Here is a 20,230-nt window from a genome sequence, read left to right as displayed (position 1 = left end):
TCGGGACATGTTCCAAGCATGTCCCGAGAATCTCCCGAGCATGTCTCGAGCATGTGTCGAGCATGTCCTGAAGATGTCCCGAGCATGTCCCGAAGATGTCCCGAAGATGTCCCGAAGATGTCCCGAAGATATCCCGAGCATGTCCCGAGCATGTCCCGAAGATGTCGCGAAAATGTCCCGAGCATGTCCCGAAGATGTCCCGAAAATGTCCCGAGCATGTCCCGAGCATGTCCCGAAGATGTACCGAAGATGTCCCGAGCATGTCCCGAAGATGTCCCGAAGTTGTCCCGAAGATGTCCCGAGCATGTCCCGAAGATGTCCCGAAGATGTCCCGAGCATGTCCCGAAGATGTCCCGAAGATGTCCCAAACATGTCCCGAAGATGTCCCGAGCATGTCCCGAGCATGTCCCGAGCATGTCCCGAGCATGTCCCGAGCATGTCCCGAGCATGTCCCGAGCATGTCCCGAAGATGTCCCGAAGATGTCCCGAAGATGTCCCGAGCATGTCCCGAGCATGTCCCGAAGATGTCCCGAAGTTGTCCCGAAGATATCCGAGCATGTCCCGAAGATGTCCCGAGCATGTCCCGAAGATGTCCCGAAGATGTCCCGAAGATGTCCCGAAGATGTCCCGAAAATGTCCCGAAGATGTCCCGAGCATGTCCCGAGTATGTCCCGAAGATGTCCCGAAGATGTCCCGAAGATGTCCCGAGCATGTCCCGAAGATGTCCCGAGCATGTCCCGAAGATGTCCCGAAAATGTCCCGAAGTTGTCCCGAGCATGTCCCGAGCATGTCCTGAAGATGTCCCGAAGATGTCCCGAGCATGTCCCGAAGTTGTCCCGAAGATATCCGAGCATGTCCCGAAGATGTCCCGAGCATGTCCCGAAGATGTCCCGAAGATGTCCCGAAGATGTCCCGAAAATGTCCCGAAGATGTCCCGAAGATGTCCCGAGCATGTCCCGAGCATGTCCCGAGCATGTCCCGAGCATGTCCCGAAGATGTCCCGAGCATGTCCCGAAGATGTCCCGAAGTTGTCCCGAGCATGTCCTGAAGTTGTCCCGAAGATGTCCCGAGCATGTCCCGAAGATGTCCCGAAGATGTCCCGAAGATGTCCCGAAGATGTCCCGAAGATGTCCGAGCATGTCCCGAAGATGTCCCTAAGTTGTCCCGAAGATGTCCCGAGCATGTCTCGAGCATGTCCCGAAGATGTCCCGATCATGTCCCGAAGATGTCCCGAGCATGTCCTGTAGATGTCCCGAAGATGTCCCGAGCATGTCCCGAAGATGTCCCGAAGTTGTCCCGAAGATGTCCCGAGCATGTCCCGAAGATGTCCCAAGCATGTTCCGAGCATGTCTCGAAGATGTCCCGAAGTTGTCCCGAAGATGTCCCGAGCATGTCCCGTAGATGTCCCGAAGATGTCCCGAGCATGTCCCGAAGATGTCCCGAGCATGTCCCGAGCATGTCCCGAAGATGTCCCGAAGTTGTCCCGAAGATGTCCCGAGCATGTCCCGAAGATGTCCCAAGCATGTCCCGAGCATGTCCCGAAGATGTCCCGAAGTTGTCCCGAAGATGTCCCGAGCATGTCGCGTAGATGTCCCGAAGATGTCCCGAGCATGTCCCGAGCATGTCCCGAAGATGTCCCGAAAATGCCCCGAGCATGTCCCGAGCATGTCCCGAAGATGTCCCGAGGATGTCCCGAGCATGTCCCGAAGATGTCCCGAGCATGTCCCGAGCATGTCCCGAAGATGTCCCGAGGATGTCCCGAGCATGTCCCGAAGATGTCCCGAAAATGTCCCGAGCATGTCCCGAAGATGTCCCGAAGATGTCCCGATCATGTCCCGAGCATGTCCTGTAGATGTCCCGAAGATGTCCCGAGCATGTCCCGAAGATGTCCCGAGCATGTCCCGAAGAAGTCCCGAAGTTGTCCCGAAGATGTCCCGAAGATGTCCCTAACATGTCCCGAGCATGTCCCGAAGATGTCCCGAAGATGTCCCGAAGATGTCCAGAGCATGTCCCGAAGATGTCCCGAGCATGTCCCGAAGATGTCCCGAAGATGTCCCGAGCATGTCCCGAAGATGTCCCGAAGTTATCCCGAAGATGTCCCGAAGATGTCCCGAGCATGTCCCGAGCATGTCCCGAAGATGTCCCGAAGATGTCCCGAGCATTTCCCGAAGATGTCCCGAAGTTGTCCCGAAGATGTCCCGAAGATGTCCCGAGCATATTCCGAAGATATCCCGAAGATGTCCCGAAGATGTCCCGAGCATATCCCGAAGATGTCCCGAAGATGTCCCGAGCATGTCCCGAGCATGTCCCGAAGATGTCCCTAAGATGTCCCGAGCATGTCACGAAGATGTCCCGAGCATGTCCCGAGCATGTCCCGAAGATGTCCCGAGCATGTCCCGAGTATGTCCCGAGCATGTCCCGAGCATGTCCCGAAGATATCCCGAAGACGTCCCGAGCATGTCCCGAGAATGTCCCGAAGATGCCCCGAGCATGTCACGAAGATGTCCCGAGCATGTCCCGAAGATGTCTCGAGCTTGTCCCGAGCATGTCCCGAAGATGTCCCGAGCATGTCCCGAAGATGTCCCGAGCATGTCCCGAAGATGTCCCGAAGTTGTCCCGAAGATGTCCCGAGCATGTCCCGAAGATGTCCTGAGCATGTCCCGTAGATGTCCCGAGCATGTCCCGAAGATGTCCCGAGCATTTTCCGAAGATGTCCAGAGCATGTCCCGAAGATGTCCCGAGCATGTCCCGAAGATGTCCCGAAGATGTCCTGAGCATGTCCCGTAGATGTCCCGAAGATGTCCCGAGCATGTCCCGAAGATGTCCCGAGCATGTCCCGAGTATGTCCCGAGCATGTCCCGAGCATGTCCCGAAGATATCCCGAAGACGTCCCGAGCATGTCCCGAGAATGTCCCGAAGATGCCCCGAGCATGTCACGAAGATGTCCCGAGCATGTCCCGAAGATGTCTCGAGCTTGTCCCGAGCATGTCCCGAAGATGTCCCGAGCATGTCCCGAAGATGTCCCGAGCATGTCCCGAAGATGTCCCGAAGTTGTCCCGAAGATGTCCCGAGCATGTCCCGAAGATGTCCTGAGCATGTCCCGTAGATGTCCCGAGCATGTCCCGAAGATGTCCCGAGCATTTTCCGAAGATGTCCAGAGCATGTCCCGAAGATGTCCCGAGCATGTCCCGAAGATGTCCCGAAGATGTCCTGAGCATGTCCCGTAGATGTCCCGAAGATGTCCCGAGCATGTCCCGAAGATGTCCTGAGCATGTCCCGAAGATGTCCCGAGCATGTCCCGAAGATGTCCCGAGCATGTTCCGAAGATGTCCCGAAGATGTCCCGAGCATGTCCCGAAGATGTCCCGAGCATGTCCCGAGCATGTCCCGAAGATGTCCCGAAGATGTCCCGAGGATGTCCCGAGCATGTCCCGAAGATGTCCCGAGCATGTTCCGAAGATGTCCCGAAGATGTCCCGAGCATGTCCTGAAGATGTCCCTATCATGTCCCGAAGATGTCCCGAGCATGTCCCGAAGATGTCCCGAAGATGTCCCGAAGATGTCCCGAAGATGTCCCGAGCATGTCCCGAAGATGTCCCGAGCATGTCCCGAAGATGTCCCGAAGATGTCCCGAGGATGTCCCGAGCATGTCCCGAAGATGTCCCGAGCATATTCCGAAGATGTCCCGAAGATGTCCCGAGCATGTCCCGAAGATGTCCCGAAGATATCCCGAAGATATCCCGAAGATGTCCCGAAGATGTCCCGAGCATGTCCCGAGCATGTCCCGAAGATGTCCCGAAGATGTCCCGAAGATGTCCCGAGCATGTCCCGAAGATGTCCCGAGCATGTTCCGAAGATGTCCCGAAGATGTCCCGAGCATGTCCCGAAGATGTCCCGAGCATGTCCCGAGCATGTCCCGAAGATGTCCCGAAGATGTCCCGAGGATGTCCCGAGCATGTCCCGAAGATGTCCCGAGCATGTTCCGAAGATGTCCCGAAGATGTCCCGAGCATGTCCCGAAGATGTCCCTAGCATGTCCCGAAGATGTCCCGAGCATGGCCCGAATAAACAAGATTAGCAGATGCGGTAGTTGTACACAGTTGTATTCTTTGTCCTTTTTAGTTAAAAAAAAGAAAGTAAACAAAGTGTACAAAATTATTATTTTTACTTTTCAATGTATTTTTTGTGATATTCGGAATAATTTGAAATACTTTTCAAAATAATAAATTCATGGATGTCAAGTTTTAATTGTTTTTCCAAAAAAAAAGTGATCAATTATTTTTTGTTAAATGTGCACTGATTTCCTACCATTAGCTTCATAGAACGAATGGATCTTGGTAAGTGTTTTTTTTCTTCTATGTTTTAACTCCCTTATTCATCCTAATATGATATAAAAAAGATAACAAAAATGTATGTTCCAAACTATCAAAGCTTGACCACATTACAGCCTTTGACTATAATTTTTACACACATCAGACCTTTACACCTTTTAAACATCATGATACTTTTACGAGTGCGCTGCGCGCCGGCCGCCGCGCTGTTCTGTGCGCACTTTCATCGTGTCGGTCATTCGACATTATATTTATCTATGGAGCTATACGAAATAGCGCCTTTGGACAAACAACCATAAAATGTTGACATAAATTCAATTTGATTTATGATTGCATTTAAAACGCAATCAATGAGATAAAAAGTCCTCAAGAATGCAAATGAATAATGTGTGTTGTGTGTGTTTAAAAAAGACCCCTGTCTCTTTAAAGTTTTGTTGTCTATAGTCTTGAAAATTGCTATTTTATAGAAGCCAAATGGAGTTGGGCAACCCACGTCCGGTCCGGTTCGGTATAGTTTGTTTTTGCGGTGCAAAAGATAAAAATGTTACAACTTGAGAAAGTAATCGATAGTTGTGCACTTAATAAGTGTTGACACTTTTTGTTTTTAATAAATTAATTGAAAACGCATAGGAATAGAGGAGGGAGAAATAGTTTTTTTAAATGGATGGGGTAAAGTTTTGGAAAATATTCAGGGAAAATATTCGCGCATTATTCACGAATAAAAATTACAACAAAGCGGGCATTTTGAAACTTTAAGTTTTTTTTTTATTATCTATGTCAATTTCCATTTGGCACGATGAAGAAAAGTTCTGTTCGATTTTGTATTTCTAATAATTACTTCATACGGAACCCAATAGTCTTCGTCTGCAACGGTGACAGTAGGTGTGTTTTTTAGTACCACCGGTCTTAACTGAAAAAAAAAACACAGTCGGGGCTAAGCAATTTACATGTTAAATACAACAACACTTTAGCCCCTTGGACTTAGTTGTTTAGCCCAGAGAATTCTCTGGAATAGAGGATATTTTTTTTGTGTCAGCTGATTTCGGAACATTTAATATGCAGTGCTGCCAATTTTTCTCGCTAAGCCCCGAGGCGTTTTTTTTTTTGTCCAGTTAAGCCCGGTGGTAATAAAAAACACACTTAGTGAGACACCGTAAACACAAAATACTTCGGAAATTTTAACTTGCTGCTTAAAATATTGCCACCTACGTCACATCAAATATACCAATGAAATTTAAATGATGTACAATACATGTAGACTACTTGCTTGTTAAAACTTACTCATGTAACTGCAGGGTTATCACCGCAGATGTATGAAGAAGAAAAAAGTGCTACCACTTTAATTTTTTATCTTCAAAATTAAAATTTGTCACGAAACACAAGGTTTATCTGTCGAAATCTGACTAATAATTCAATACAAATAATAATTCTCGTGATAGATAACCTTACAACTGCTTATAAAGTTTTACTTATGCTTCTATAAAAAATTAATAGGAATAAAATTGTAAGTTAAATTTCAAAAATGATAAAAAGTGTTTTTTTTGCTAGGTAGGTACCTGATTCTGATTTAAAATTGACAAAGTATCTAAGGTTAAACTCTGGTTCAACGTTAAAAACCAGAGGTCATTTTTGGGATATTGAGTCTTCCACATCCCAAGACTGCTCAACTTGAAACTATTTTGTTAACAAATCTGTCTTGTAGTTTTATTTCGAAACATCAAACTGTTGGAATTTTATCTTAAAAATGTGTTTCGTTATAAATGCTTTGACCAAACCTAGCCGACATGATACTAGGAGACTCAATTTTGTATCAGTTACCTGCCTATCATCCTTCACCGAGTTCAAGTAGACTTACTGATGAAAAAGAGGGAGAAATAGAGCTCTGGTTTGCCGATTAGTGTGTAACCACTTGAAGTGATTTTAATCTGACTTTAGATCTTTTTCTTACAAAAAAAAAAAAATACTAAAAAGATTTAGAAGAACAGGAAAAATTATATCACTCTTTGCCACCATCGATCGCCATTGCTGAACAGCAAAAAGCCAAGAACTCATGAGCCTATCGCATCGTATAGTGTTGTCTCAACGTCACCTTAATCCGCGGAGCCATTTAATCCAAAGTTATTCCACCATTTATAATTATTTCTATTAAACGCCACAATTTATCGCCATCCGTTGCGTTGGTTACATTTTGAAAGCAACGACATTCGAGTGGGCTGCCGATCGGATAAGACGGCCCCGGTCGGTCGACTGACGCAGCGGCGGCGGCGCAGCGCAATAACAAGTCAAGAACCGTGAGTAATTTGACGCGCAACTTATATAGATGCAAGCCACTGATTCGCCACATAGTAGATACAATTTAAACACGAACTGCTTAACCGCAATGAAATGATAAAAAAACTGAAAAATAAATAATTTTGCAAATCGTTAGTAATATAATTGACATGTTGGTTAACGGAAGCACTAAGCGACACCTATTTGCGAGTTATATCTAATTATTGGTAATATTAAAATTGTTATAGGACAGTTGTTTTCGTCAGCATCGACATATCATTTTGGTGTCATGGAGAAATTTGAGAAAGATATAGAGGTAGAGGTGTCGATATTTCATAAAAAAGATTAGAGATAGGATCGATGTTAGGAAATAATAACATTGGATCGTTTTGACACAAAATATAGCGGAAATTCAGGAAAAGTGGTGTGTACTTATGAATTATATTTTTTTTTTTTTTTTTGAGAAATTGTGAGTTATAACTGATTCAGCTGAGTGAAATATCAAAAATTACTTGAGGCTTACTTCATTTTGTAGCTTAAAGTCGACTTATTTGGTTTATACTTTCGACGGATCAGTAAATCTTTTCAATAGCTTTAGAGTTACAAGTGCCAAATAGCTGAATACTGTAATTCTGTCTGCTTGAAGACTTTTCATGACTCATATCTATTGCTTCTTTTCGTTTTGTTGATATTTAAAGTGCGGACAAAAAAAAGGATATATTTACCTAATTGATTCATATATACATAAGCTGAATAGCTGAATATCTTCTGTAATTCTATCTTTTTGGAGACCAATGCGCATTTTCGAAAGCTCGTATTGTAGTTGGGAAATAATACCATAATAAATCTCTCAAGTAACTTTTTGGTTACATGAGCTGGATAGCTAAATTATATAGTTCTGATTTCTTAAAAATGAAATCTCTTCTTTTAAAAGCTTGCATCTTAATACTGTGACCATTTCATTCGTTTATCAAACTTGAATACAAAAAAAAAAAAAACAATTTTGAATCTCCCCAGTGAATCTCTTTGTGGTTCCTAAAGCTGAATAGCTGAATTTTATAATTATCTAACAATAAAATCTATTCTTGAACAATAATAGTAAGTTTTATTCTTGTGAATAATAAAAATTATTCCAAGAAGTCGCATCTTGTTTTACTATCGCTCTATTGATAGTAAAATAATGAATGCCGCTTACTGGTTTCTAAAGCTGAATTGCTGAATAAACTAATTGTATCTCATTGAATAAAAAAAAAAAAACATTTTTTTAAAAAGGTTGTGATCAATTCGTTCATGTTGATTGTGAAGCAATAATAATGCATCCCTTCAGAACCTTAATGACTACTACTTGTGCTTAATAGCTGAATAAAGCACTTAATAACTAAAATAATCAAGAGCTCCCATCCTTATTTGACCCTCGTATTTGAGTTGGTCATAAAATTTTGAAACGAAAACACAAACAAATCTCCCAGTGGCTTTATGGTTAATTGTTGCTGAATTGCTGAATACCACCGAAATGAAATTTATGTATATTTTAACAAAAAGAAATTCTTTTAAAACCCTGCATGGCATTAATATACATATATCGATGGTAAAACTTTGCAAATATAACGATAATAGGTCTTTTGCATGCCATCACGTTGAGTGCAAACCATATCATTGTTCACTTATGCCAAAATTATATAAATTACGATCTTCTGCTTTTTTAATATTTCAACATGAAAATTATTATTCTTGGTTCATGATTAAACTCATCTCGATGGTAATTTAAATTTCAGTATTCTCAAAGAAACAAAGAGCATAGAGCAAAAAAGAAAAAAACACTTTTGACATTTTTAATGAACAAAAGACATCAAAAGGATAGTTCATCCATAATATTAAAAAAGTATATGTATATTCTTCTTGCCAAAAAGGGTGTAACCGTGTAACCCCTTTACTATTATATTCACCTGCCCAATCATGGTCATTAATTTGCAATGAGAGCTCCAGCTGAGTTTTTTCCTCCAAAAAACAATAACAACAAAAAATATCTTTCTGCATATCTTCTGCAGTCATTTTTATGTAAATGTTAAACGATAAAAATTATGAAGCCATTAATTCCACTAATTGAATGGTAACGGGTAGATGTAGTGACAGAGAGGGAGAGAAAGGACAAGTTGAACTTCTGTCAAATAGGCAAAGAGAAACACACAATCAACACCACAAACCACAGTCATTTTCTCTAGAAGACCACCATCGGATACAGAAAACATAAACGAATATTCACATCACTTTGAATAAAACATACCTATCGAGGTATGAGAGCAGAGCATACCTACATACAAATTAATTAAATAAGTATATGCAGTAGCAAAGGTAAATTAAAGTCGAAGAACCGAACTGTATGCAATTGAATGAATGTTACGACCGGTGGTGTTGTTAGCCTTGCCAGAGCTGCAGTTATTTTTTTACAATTCTGACCTTCCTTAATATTATTGTCACTTTTGAATGTTCTTTAAAATTTTTTAGCAAGAAATTCATTCTTAGCACACTTGAAAAATCTCGCGTTGGGCGCCATTTTTGCAAATTTGTATGTATTTTCATAACCACCGATGATACATATTTTTTGTTAAGTTGCATTACTGGCAACACTCTTTGCATGCAATTGCCTTTGAGTAAATGAACAATTGTATGCACATGCTCGATGGCGAATGGAATATTTGTTTTAAAAATTAATTTATGGTGAGCACCTCTTAAATAAAATTATTAAAATTCACACTGGCACTGGGTATATAAAGGATAAATATGAGAAAATGCCGCATATGCTCTGGCAATCCAATCTTTATCATCTATAAGGTTGAGCAATAATAATAAGTTTATGAAAATAAAAAAAAACTACGTAAAGTTATTGCTTAAATGAATATTTTAATTTAAACTTAAAGTTACCTTAAACAAATTTCCCTGCTCTTCTATTCTTCATTTTTATTCCATTTGCGGAAATCTCGGTTTTTTTTTTAGCTGCTAACAATTGCAAGACACCACGATCCCAACTAACAATTTTATTCCGAATTTTGAAGCCAAATAACAAAGTACTTTTAACGTTCCTGTACCATTTGAATCATATGAGTATTATAGAAATTTTATAGATGACAAATTAATGAAATGACATGATAAGAATCTTTTCTGGATCATTATAGGAAAAAATTGTTATCTGGGATTTGAGCCTGTGCTTAGACCCTAGATCGATGTTCAGAGCGATGTTTAACCGCAATTTACTCGGTCCTAGTCGGGCAGTTTGAAGTTTTTATGAAAATTAAATTCCAAACATGAACGTCAAAGTTCAGGTGTGGAATACTTCTCATACAAATTCGCAGAGAACTGCGTTTTGTAGCCTTCTATTGACTGTTGACCTGCTCAAAATCATCAAATATGATAATTAGTTATATAATTTATAATGCAATTCCGCAAAGCACGAGGCTAAAACGTAGACAAAATCAAACTAAAAAATAAAGAAAACCTAAACACGACCTCACAGAAAGAAAAACAGCAAATAAAAACCATCTCGCTTGTATAATAAACGTTTATTTCGTGGGCACTAAATATTCTCATATTTTGTCTGTGACTTCGGGATAAAGAGCCTTGCAAGAAAAGATACAATAAGAAAAAACAAAATAAACAAAAAAAAAACAACATTCGTTTTAAAAAAAGATGGGCTTCAATAAGACTACATGAATGAAAATTGCTTCTTCTTAGATAAGGATCAGAATCCGTTCTCCCTAAATATATCCAAGAGTATGTGTGCATATTATTGTATTATGGTGACATACATTTCGCATCAATCGATTGAGGTTAAAAATTTAACAAGATTTTTTTATGAATTTTGACATTTGTGTCAAAAATGACAGTTGGAAACTATGATAGAAAGTAGGTAAGTGTCAAAATTCTGGTCGTTTGTATTTCTATAGGCCTGTCACGATCTTGTGAAAGAAGTTAACGGTATGTTTGGCCAAATGTCACAAATCGTAAGTAACAAGTGTATTTAACGTATTTAACGTTTTTATTTGATGTAAACATAGCTTTAAACGTCATATGACTGTCACCTAGTTAACGGTGTAGTAAACCTCAGATTAGCTACTCGACCAAATCTGCTTTCAGGGAAAAGCTGACTATTTCTAAAACTACTGTAATGATTTTGATAAAATTTTGTGTTTTTACTTTTGCGACACTAATCCATTAACCCAGAGTGTTTGGTACATATGACAGAAAAACAGAAAAAAATATGTATGGATCGCTTTAAAGCAAACATGGCCATTGTTTTGTCTTTCGGGACTTTATTTATTAATATGATTCTGATAAGGGACACAAAGGAGAAGAGATATACATACATGAGTTGTCCTCGCCACGATCAGCGTGAACTTGAACCGAAGCGCACGACATTACAGCCTCATATCTGTTACTTGGTATCGTATAATATTCTGATACGATCCGGTCTGCTGCCAATGCATCGAAAAACCTCTCCGCTGCATTCGCACACAATTTGTTTTATTTTATTTTTTTCAATTTTATTTTTTGCAAGGAGACGACAGTAAAAAGACAACTCATATAAATAAAAGAGGGGGCTCATATCATTGAAGTTTAATGAAGCACATTTAAGGATTTATTGACAGTAATGTTATTGTGATAAAATATCGTTAAGTATAAGATTTTAAATCACAGAGAAATTAATAATTTTTGCTGTCAAAACTTTTAAGTACTGCGGAATGGAAATATATTTTAAACAGATAACAGAAGCAAACTTATGTATTTCAAGTCTCAAAATTACTTCAGTTTGAAATCACTTGTAAAATAGTTAAAAATCTATTACAAATTGACTGCAATAAAAAAATATCGGCTTCAATGTGTTTTCAAAAAAATTGCAACAAAATTCGCTTTTTTGAACTTAAAATTCTTTTAATTATTTTTCATATTTCGTATGTTTTCATACTTGCATTTTAGGCTACTTTATAACGTGCTACCACCAAGTCTTAAATCTATTACGTTTTTCTTTTGACAAATTGTGTCGTTTTTAGATTGAATTACTAGGACCTTGATTGACTCAATAAAGATCTCTAGTAAAATGTTACCCGATTATTCCTTAAATAATGGGTTGAAAATAACTTATAATTCTACTACTTTCCCTTGTCAATTGATTGTTATGCATTACTTGCCAATTAGTAAATTTTTCTGGTGTGACATGTTAACAAAATAAAAACATAATTGCATGTGACGTTAGAGAGCATGTCAGAGAAAACAAAACAATTAACAGACAGAAGTACGTAGTAGATTTATACGTGAGTGAACTTATTAACCATGTGGAATACGCTGTAAATTTACTACGTTCTCATGTCACTTAGCCTTGATAATGGGCATAACTTCATAAAGCTACTATTTTATATGTTCCGCAATCTGCACTTATGAAATAAAAATAGTAACAAATAACCCTCAACACCGTTTTAAACGTTGTCACTTTAGTAGGTAAACGATACCATTTACCAGGAAAACATCACACAAACTACAAAAAACCAATTCACTATCTGAACATATAAATTGAGGTAACTCCTTGAAAATAATCTATTTATCCCACGCATATCTCAGTTGGAGTTCCTGGAATATACTTCGCAATGGACCAGGTTTTACACTCATATAAAAAACACGAACGAAAAAAAAAAATGTTACCACATTCACGATCACCTTCGATAAATGTTCGCATTTTAAGAAGAAGCGTTTTTTTTTCATGAATCCTGGTATAGGGTTCGGTAAAAACTTAAAACAACAACAGCATTGCACCACAATGGTCAAGTTGTGTTTTAAGGTTTTTTTGATTTTATTTTTATTTTATTATTGGGACTTCTTTTTTGGCTTTTCTGGAAGTGAATATATAGCAAAATTTATCGTTTATTGTATCCACAATGACATTAAAACCAAGATATTATCTTCAATTTAAACACACAAACTCCTTTCTGAATCCACCGCCAATGGGTGTAGTATTTTATTATGGAAGTTTATTTGTTTTTTGTTTGAGTCGGATTTGATGTTGATCCCAATCGCATTTGAAATTTTATTTATTTAAGCCAATACCTATGAGTATGGTCAAAGGTTTAAGCCATGTCAAAAGTATAGGAAGTACTATAGAAGCTAATGCTTCTATGTGTCAATCTAATGTAAGTTCATAAGAAAATGCATAATTTTTTTTCTCCACCACAGTTATGACATAAAAACCACATCTACTACATTCCATGGAAATGACATTTTTGTTGACTATATTGTACGTTAATAGACTGAAAACACAAATCTGTCATAATTTAATTTGATGTCTGACATTTCTGTTTTCTCATTTCCTGTTTATGACAATGCATTGTCATAAATAACGAAGGAGAATGTTGTGCTCCTGTTTCTTCCTACTCACTGTTTTATAAGAATTGATTTATGGTTAGACAGTGCGATGTAGTAGATTTTTATCAAAGATTATTTTGTTCTTTTGAATTGTATTGCTGGCTTTACTTAAGTTAAGATTTGATTTGAAGGTCAAAGTAAAAAGTCAACGCGTTTGCTCTCTGACGTTAAAATGACATTTATGTTATTTTTTGTTTCAGTTCATTTTCCAACCATTCTAGTTCTACATTAACTGCAAAGTCTTACCTGTAAATACTCACGTTCCTTTGGAGGTAGTAGACTATTCAATTCATGAGTAGAAATCTAGTACTACAAACTATACAACCTTTCTACTCAAGCAGAAGATCATGTGTAAATTGTAGTAATAGATCTACTAATCGTCTACTCTATAGAAACGCGGTTATTTAAATCTCTTGCCGAATGCATATCAATTTTGGACACACTCGTTTGGATGTGGACTAATGTAGACTAATCATGAGTATATCATTAGTAGATCTAGTACTTCGACACATGATCTTCTGCTAGAATAGATAAGCATTTTTGGTTATTGTACTAGATTTTTACTAATGATTCGAGTGATATTGGTTATATTGGTGTTATAGTTTCGAGAAAAAGCCGAAAAAAAGCATTTGCTATTAATAATAAAAAAAATATTCATGAATTTTGCCTCTAGATGGCAACACATTCAATGTAATGTAATTTTATATATTTTGTGATCACTGGACGAAAAATGTTTCAAATTACAATAGGTAGTTTAGAAGTTATGTGGGAATAGTCAGGTTAAAAAAAACCCTATTTCGATAACAAATAACTTCGATTCCATTTTTCTTTTTTAGTGATGGGCAACCATGGAACATTTTCCAAGTAAATAATCGAAATTAAAAAAAAAAATCGAGACCAATAATGAACAAACAAAAAAAAGTCTGGGTATAGTCCAAAACGGTGTCGAAAAGTCAGTCTTGGATTCACTAACTGGACTACCTTAACAATTTTAAGCCCCATCCAATGTCATTTTTTTCTGATTCAGTAGGAGCCTATATGCCAAAAAGTGTCTATCTTATAAATATCTAGTTAATCCCAAACTATTTATTGACTATAATTCCAACCTACGCATTCCATCTCAACCGCACTATAATTTCCCTCTTCTGTCCACAAACAACAGCAAAAAAAAAAGAACAAACGCTTTAATGTTATTATTTATTGAACAAACGACTATTAAAAAGTCGCATATAATTAGCAACATTCAGCGGCAAATGGAACGGAAAGATAATAATTATCTTGCGCCTGTCAGATTTTCTACTTAACAACGCTATAACTCATCTCGCCAAACCCCCTGATTACCACACACAAACATTCTAACTTATACTTCAAATACAACCACAAAACAGAATTAGCATAAAAAATATTTAAATGAAAAAAAAAAAAAAAAAATCACTAAACTAATCTTTTTATTTATATCAAAGAAAGATATAATTTATAAGAAAAAAAAAAAAAAACATTCTAAAATATTTAACAATAAATTATCTTGCCCCAACACTCTCAACAGGCAGAATAATGTAAGCAATTAGTTGGCCTTTGAGTTTGTAATAAATCTTCGTGTGAACTCAATCGACAGCAATTTTTCTTGATTGCTAGCTAGTTGTTGGCGAATGTAGTAGATATTTTTCTGTATTTAGTTAAAAATTGTATAAAAACCAGTCAATATGGTGAAAGAAGAAAAATTGAAACAGCAATATAATTAAGAATTAAAATGACACAAACACATTATTATGAATAAAGTTAATCTGACTTTGGTAAATATTAATGAGCAACATAATGCGATAAGTTATGAATTAGCGACACAGTTTTCTATGGCCAAAACGATTTTGAGGGATAATAAATTGATTTACTGCCATGACTGAAGACGACGACAACAAAGCTTAAAAAAAAATAGCAACAAAAAATAATATAAATTAATTAATTAATGTTGGCAACAATGACCATGATAAACAGGTATACATTTTTTGACACTAGTCATTTTTTGTGTCATTTATTTTTTCTTGCGATTGAGTAAATTTGATAAATAAAATAATTACAGTGAGTGAACATTTAACAGTGTGATGTTAACTTGAAAATTTTATTTAAGGCATTTTATATAAACATTTTTTAACTAGAAAAGTACTCAATATGAGTTCTTGACAAATATCCACTTTAACACTAACAAACCTTTTAAGTCGAAATTTACTAACAAAAAAAATAAACAAACAAACCTTTTTGAACATGTAATTTCCCATTAACGAAAGTGACAACTTGCCATTAATAACGTCAGAACTTAGTAATTTAATAGGTCTGTTTGGGTTCTTTTTGCACAAAAATATGAAACTTGTCAAATTTTAAGGAGTGGGGATGAAATTCTCTCAGAGAAAGAAAAATTGTGTAAAAGTACCCAAACGCTTTTGGCACAAAATTTTCTGCTACTTTTTCTACAACAACAAAAATGTAAACAACAACACCAATTGAAAAAAAAAATAAAGAAAGGAAAAATATCAAAACATTTTGTTTTGTTTTACAAACACTTTTTTTATTCATTTTTTCATAAATCATTTATAAAATAAAGCACTTCTTTACCATTACAACACAAAAAATAAAAATAAAAACACAAAACATAGCCACATCGCCATGTTTGTACTTTGTTTTATTCATTAAAAAATGTAAACACATATTAAAAAAAAAAAAGAAATGAATAATATTAAAAACACTTTGTTTTATTTTTGAAACACTTTTTTTTATTATTTTGTTCATAAAATATTAATTTGTTTTGAGCATTACATCACTAAAACGAAATAAATAAAAAAAAAACAAGAAAAAAATCCACGCCACCATGTTTGTAGTTTGTTTTCTTTATGTTGTGCGACAAGGACAAATAAAGAAAAACAGAGAAAGCACTACCTTTTGACAGATTTCAGATTTTTGTTCGATGAAATTTTTTGGGCAGAAATTTGCAAGAAGGGGAAATTTTTTTCTCTCTCGCGGCCATCTTTTTTGTGAAAAAATGTACAATTTCAGAGTACCCAAACAGGAATTGGGTTAAAAAAGTTGAAAAAAGTTGAAATATTTCTGTTTTAGGCAGTACCCAAACAGACCTAATGTCATTAAATACGATGGGAATTTCCAAATCTGTTTAAGTCAAAAGTGACAGCTTTGATGAGTTTGACAGATACAAAGGTGCAAGGTCAATAAAAGTCAGACGTTTAATCAATTTCCTTATGAATTATGAATTTATTAGCTACATTTTTGTCGACAGTTTAAAGAAAACTGTTAGTTGAAATATTTTTTGTTGATTACACAGATCCGTACTTGTTTCCGAAGAGGTAAACAAATGTCAGATTCATCAAAGTTGAAAGTTTGACGTTTAGAGTGGGAGATATTTTGCTTAAAACCGCTTTTAGAAGGGTTCGGAAAAACAATGAACCGTTTATTACTCAAAATAATTATTATACCTAATTGTATTCATAAGAAAAGCCAGTTTCTGAAAATTCAATGATTTTGAGAAATGCCTGTAAGACCTACAGTTGTAAAAAATAACATAGATTTATTGTCAAAAGGGATTATATGATCTGTCAAAATTTATTTTGTTTTAAACCAAAATATATTTGACATTTTGAAACACTTTCTGCAAAATTGTGGAAGGGCCTTTAGCAGTACATATTTTTCTTTCGTGCTCATTTTGACAGTTCTCCAGTGCTGTCCTTTGTATAATATGAAGTGAATGTTTTTTTTAATTTTATTTTAAGGCAGAGGTAGAAAATTAAAAGAATGACCTTTTATCAAATCCTTTAAAAGTTATTTACCAAGTAGCTTGTATGTTAATTTTTACTTGTTTTGAATTTAGTTGCATATTCATACTACATCTTTCAAACATAACTCCATTAGTTTTGTTCAGTGTCTAGTAAAAAAAATGTTAAAGGTGCACACACAAAAATAGTGCAAACTATACACAACCACTCTATAAATTACCGTCAGTCTATTACAACTTGTCCGATTGACCATTGGTGCATTTAATTATGGTCTTTGAGAACATAAAAGTGACACATGCTCTGTGATTGTTGTCATTATTTCCATTTTCATTTCGTGCGAGCTCGCAACGAGACAGTTTCAGGCTTCAGCTTTGGCTTTTGCCATTAGCTGCCTAAATGGGGCGCTGTGCTATGTGTAGAAGGTACATACGTTATAACAAGACAGACAAACTGGATGCCGGAGTTGTTGTCGTTGTTGTTGTTGTTGGTTGATCAAAAAACACGATGCACAGCTATCTCTGCAATGCCAATGCAATGTAACAACTCAAGTATGCAATTACTTTAACAGCCAACAAGATCAAAGCAAAGCAACAACCCCATCTGGTGGTGTTGAGAGAGCAAATGAATTAATCATTTGACGCTTAGCGAATGTGTTGCTAGTTATTTAGACAGACAGATACGATGCGAATAAAACAAAACAAAAAACAGTATCTATTGATGTTCGAATATAGACACCATAGTCTAGTCGGTGAGAGCAATCTTGATTAATCTACACTGAAAATAAATAATGAATGAATTTTTCATTGTAAACGTAATTCAAGCAAAAATCATTTGGAAAAATAAAAAAAATAATTAAAAAAATAAGGTCTTCTAAATGTCAATTTGACATTTGAGTCAAATGTCAAATTGACATTTGAGTTGAATTATGAGAAACTAGGTTTTACGGAAATAATGTGAGCCTTTATGAATTGAATTTGACAGCAGGGAGGTTCTGTCAGAAAGTACCTACATGAAATGTGTTTTGAAAAACTGCACTTTTTTTTAGAACTATTGAAATGTATTATTTATTTTAATGACACCTTTTTTTTTTCCAAGTGTAAAAATGAGATGAGGAAACGTGAAATGAAAAACTGATGATCCACATAAGATGAATGACAAAGTTTAGATTTATTATACGACCAAAGCGGTAACATTCCTTGTCAATTTAAAGTCAACAACAACTCACTAACAATGATCTATTACGACAGGCAGACATGCATTTCTATATTATTCTATATGGTTTTTGTATAGGTTGTTGTTTTTGTGTTGTTGCTATTGTTGGTTGCTGTTAAGTGGACATTGTGTTGTTATATTGATTGACACTTGACTGTTTAAGTTGATTTCAAATAAGCCGATTGTGGTTGATTATAAATCTTTAAACAAAAATGGATGCTTTTTTTCATAATCTTATCAAGTGAAGTGACAAATCAAAATAATGGGTTTTTTTTTCGTGGTTTTTAATTTTTGAAGAATAAACAGCTTCTTCATTGGCTCATTTTTTGTAAAACTGTTGCGTTCTTTAGGTGATCTAATACAAGATCTAGTACTCTGCTCAATCAGATGGAAATGTGTATAGTTGGCAGTTCTAAATTTGAGTTTTTATCTACTACTTACCGACAACTACTTCTCTAATCAATGAGGCCTACTTATCATCGTATTACTTTTTAACAGTGGCGTCTATCAGAAGCATTTTATTTAAGAAAAGAAGGAAAAAAGTATTTGAGGAGTTTTAAAACGTCATGGCTGCCATATTTAAAATGGTAGAAAATGTCATCAAATGTCATTTGTATCATTTGACAGTTCATGGTAAAAAATACGCTTCTGTCAAATCTCTTCGGTTGATCAAGAATTGATTTAAGTCAGAGTTAACTCGATTAAAACATTGACTTAAGCACATAGAAGTTGGTACTTGGGGGAATTCTGATATCTGTACAGAAAAAACTGGGAACTGATTTTTTTATGACACAAAACGAACTATTAATACTAACATTAGTTAAAAACTTTCAAAACACCACACATTGAATAAAATCCATGCCAAGTTATCCAAGCAACTAAAGGCCAATATTATATATCTTGTGTTCAAATCTAAGTAGGTATACAAATATTTACAGAAACGTGTTCAGCTTAATTTAACGAATGTCTGTAATAAAAAGAAATCTTTTTCCCAGGAAACTTATACAAGAATCCCGCATTGACAAAACTTCACAAAATATCCTTTTACTGTATCATACTCATGTATATCTATCGGTATAAGCTTTTTCAATGGACCAGGAAGTCTGAAAGGTGTAACGTTAAGCGTTTGGCTAGTGGAGCATGGACATGGACAAGAACATAGATATAAAGATGATATTCTCATCCTTGCACTTTCACACACACACAAACTTACTTTACACCAGCTTATCCTCTTTCTCTATTTCAATAGAATCATGTCTGTTTTTAGTTAAGAAAATAAGAAGAGTAAATCTGTACAACAAACCACTCCCATTCACTTGTCGTCGTCATTGTCGTATTGTCGGTTTGGACTGCCATCTTGTGGGTAACAGAACAATTGAAGGAACATTAAGAACACAAACACCAAAGGGAGAACATTTTGTGGTTTTGAAAATATAACAAAACACTTGCACAACACCACAAAAATAGGGAATGGTGTTGTATGTCATGTGTGGCGTTGTGTATATTGTATCTCTGTATATTTTCTATGAATTCTGTATACATTTTGTTTAACATTGTAGGTCGGAGGTCGGGGTTAATATTTTCTTATTTTGTCCTTATTGCCATATTGGACATAACCGACTTTATCGGTTCTACAACTCTTTGTGTTTTGTGTATGTGTGGTTTTATTTGTGAACTTATGAACCTAAAGGTTATACTTTCTAGAGAAATAGGTATAGATATTTTGGACAGAGGATATGCGTCTTGTGAGAATTTATGTCATTTTGTAGAGTGTAGAGAGCTTATATTGAAGGCAATGAACTTGCAGATTATGTTATGTGAGTAAAAATACCTTTAGGTGTTTTGGGGTCAAAATAAATAGAAATTTTCTTTGTCACCTGCAAAAACCATATGGATGAAAGGCTGGTGAAAGGACTCTATTTTTTCTGCAATTTGGATCAATGGATTTTATTTTATACAGACTAAGAAATAAAATGTCAAAGTTTCTTAAATTAGATTTGTTTGCTGAGCCAGTAACAACTATAGGGGTATTGTTTGTTCATTGCCATCACATGCATTCACACTTAGACAAATTCAAATATTCATGAAATCAAGCATCAATGTATCTTCGCAATAACGCATAAGCTCACACGAAGAAAAAAAGGGCACCTTAATCCTACCCGCTTTAAACAAAATTATTTCCGCTTAAAATAAGCTGAATCCGCTAAAATTAAGCGGAATCCGCTTAAATTAAGC

This window comes from Episyrphus balteatus, chromosome 4 (assembly GCF_945859705.1).
Source record: "Episyrphus balteatus chromosome 4, idEpiBalt1.1, whole genome shotgun sequence".
NCBI lineage: Eukaryota > Metazoa > Arthropoda > Insecta > Diptera > Syrphidae > Episyrphus > Episyrphus balteatus.
Note: the sequence above shows the minus strand (reverse complement) of the source record.